Source organism: Taudactylus pleione, unplaced genomic scaffold (assembly GCF_031769625.1).
Source record: "Taudactylus pleione unplaced genomic scaffold, aTauple2 ptg001778l, whole genome shotgun sequence".
Lineage (NCBI taxonomy): Eukaryota > Metazoa > Chordata > Amphibia > Anura > Myobatrachidae > Taudactylus > Taudactylus pleione.
This window is the reverse complement of record NW_028286175.1, coordinates 330,001-332,500: the sequence shown is the minus strand read 5'-3', so window position 1 is coordinate 332,500 and position 2,500 is coordinate 330,001. Positions and strand designations below refer to the sequence as shown.

The following is a 2,500-nucleotide window of genomic DNA, read 5'->3' as shown; positions in this document are numbered from 1 at the left end:
TGAGCACCTACAGCCAAACCACACTAGACATGCCCAATCTCGTCTGATCTTGGAAGCTATGCAGTGTTGGGCCTGGTTAGTACTTGGATGGGAGACCACCTGGGAATACTAGGTGCTGTTTGTAATTTTATACTGCCATAACATTCATTTCTATTACATTTTACATTTCATTTTTCAACTTATCATTGAATTTACTTGAGTTAAGAAGTAAAAGAGGTCTAAAGTTAATGTTTTTGAGCACCTACAGCCACACCACACTGGACATGCCCAATCTTGTCTGAACTTGGAAGCTAGGCAGTGTTGGGCCTGGTTCGTACTTGGATGGGAGACCACCTGGGATTACCAGGTGCTGTAGGTAATTTTATACTGCCATAACATTCTTTTCTATTACATTTTAAATTTAATTTTTTCAACTTATCAATGAATTTACTTGAGTTAAGAAGTAATAGAGGTCTAAAGTTAATGTTTTTGAGCACCTACAGCAAAACCACACTGGACATACCCAATCTCGTCTGATCTTGGAAGCTATGCAGTGTTGGGCCTGGTTAGTACTTGAATGTGAGACCACCTGGGAATACCAGGAGCTGTAGGTAATTTTATACTGCCATAAAATTCTTTTCTATTAAATTTTACATTTAATTTTTCAACTTATCATTGAATTTACTTGAGTTAAGAAGTAAAAGAGGTCTAAAGTTAATGTTTTTGAGCACCTACAGCCAAACCACACTGGACATGCCCAATCTCGTCTGATCTTGGAAGCTATGCAGTGTTGGGCCTGGTTAGTACTTGGATGGGAGACCACCTGGGAATACCAGGTGCTGTAGGTAATTTTATACTGCCATAACATTCTTTTCTATTACATTTTACATTTAATTTTTTCAACTTATCAATGAATTTCCTTGAGTTAAGAAGTAATAGAGGTCTAAAGTTAATACTTTTGAGCACCTACAGCCAATCCACACTGGACATGCCCAATCTCGTCTTAACTTGGTAGCTATGCAGTGTTGGGCCTCGTCAGTACTTGGATGGGAGACCACCTGGCAAAACCAGGTGCAGTAGGTAATTTTATACTCCCATAACATTCTTTTCTATTACATTTTACATTTAATTTTTTCAATTTATCAATGAATTTCCTTGAGTTAAGAAGTAATAGAGGTCTAAAGTTAATACTTTTGAGCACCTACAGCCAATCCACACTGGACATGCCCAATCTCGTCTTATCTTGGTAGCTATGCAGTGTTGGGCCTCATCAGTACTTGGATGGGAGACTACCTAGGAATCCCAGGTGCTGTAGGTAATTTTATACTCCCATAACATTCTTTTCTATTACATTTTACATTTAATTTTTTCAACTTATCAATTAATTTACTTGAGTTAAGAAGTAATACAGGTCTAAAGTTAATGTTTTTGAGCACCTACAGCCAAACCACACTGGACATGCCCAATCTCGTCTGATCTTGGAAGCTATGCAGTGTTGGGACTGGTTAGTACTTGGATGGGTGACTACCTAGGAATCCCAGGTGCTGTAGGTAATTTTAAACTGCCATAACTTTCTTTTCTATTACATTTTACATTTAATTTTTTCAACTTATCAATGAATTTACTTGTGTTAAGAAGTAAAAGCGGTCTAAATTTAATGCTTTTGAGCACCTACAGCTTACCACAGTGGACATGCCCAATCTCGTCTGATCTTGGAAGCTATGCAGTGTTGGGCCTGGAAAGTACTTGGATGGGAGACCACCTGGGAATACCAGGAGCTATAGGTAATTTTATACTGCCAGAACATTCTTTTCTATTACATTTTACATTTAATTTTTTCAACTTAACAATGAATTTACTTGAGTTAAGAAGTAATAGAGGTCTAAATTTAATGCTTTTGAGCACCTACAGCCAAACCACACTGGACATGCCCAATCTCGTCTGATCTTGGAAGCTATGCAGTGTTGGGCCTGGTTTGTACTTGGATGGGAGACCACCTGGGAATACCAGGTGCTGTAGGTAATTTTAGACAGCCAAAACATTCTTTTCTATTACATTCTACATTTCATTTTTTCAACTTATCAATGAATTTACTTGTGTTAAGAAGTAAAAGCGGTCTAAATTTAAAGCTTTTGAGCACCTACAGCCAAACCACACTGGACATGCCCAATCTCGTCTGATCTTGGAAGCTATGCAGTGTTGGGCCTGGTAAGTACTTGGATGGGAGACCACCTGGGAATACCAGGAGCTGTAGGTAATTTTAGACAGCCAAAACATTCTTTTCTATTACATTCTACATTTCATTTTTTCAACTTATCAATGAATTTACTTGAGTTAAGAAGTAAAAGAGGTCTAAAGTTAATGGTTTTGAGCACCTACAGCCAAACCACACTAGACATGCCCAATCTTGTCTGATCTTGGAAGCTATGCAGTGTTGGGCCTGGTTAGTACTTGGATGGGAGACCACCTGGGAATACTAGGTGCTGTAGGTAATTTTATACTGCCATAACATTCTTTTCTA

At 38.2% G+C, this 2,500-nt stretch overlaps 1 non-coding gene and 8 pseudogenes across 1 annotated transcript; all 9 read left to right on the top strand.

The window, feature by feature from the left end:
* Positions 1 to 5: 5 nt before the first annotated feature.
* On the top strand, positions 6 to 124 carry LOC148437652 (5S ribosomal RNA; annotated as a pseudogene).
* A 115-nt stretch (positions 125 to 239) lies between these two features.
* LOC148437651 (5S ribosomal RNA) lies at positions 240 to 358 on the top strand (annotated as a pseudogene).
* Positions 359 to 474: 116 nt separating this feature from the next.
* LOC148437650 (5S ribosomal RNA) lies at positions 475 to 593 on the top strand (annotated as a pseudogene).
* A 115-nt stretch (positions 594 to 708) lies between these two features.
* On the top strand, positions 709 to 827 carry LOC148437649 (5S ribosomal RNA). The gene has a single exon (XR_015876277.1). It is a non-coding gene; the product is annotated as a 5S ribosomal RNA (ribosomal RNA).
* A 586-nt stretch (positions 828 to 1,413) lies between these two features.
* On the top strand, positions 1,414 to 1,532 carry LOC148437648 (5S ribosomal RNA; annotated as a pseudogene).
* Positions 1,533 to 1,648: 116 nt separating this feature from the next.
* Positions 1,649 to 1,766, top strand: LOC148437647 (5S ribosomal RNA; annotated as a pseudogene).
* Positions 1,767 to 1,882: 116 nt separating this feature from the next.
* LOC148437646 (5S ribosomal RNA) lies at positions 1,883 to 2,001 on the top strand (annotated as a pseudogene).
* A 116-nt stretch (positions 2,002 to 2,117) lies between these two features.
* Positions 2,118 to 2,236, top strand: LOC148437645 (5S ribosomal RNA; annotated as a pseudogene).
* Positions 2,237 to 2,352: 116 nt separating this feature from the next.
* Positions 2,353 to 2,471, top strand: LOC148437644 (5S ribosomal RNA; annotated as a pseudogene).
* Positions 2,472 to 2,500: the final 29 nt, after the last annotated feature.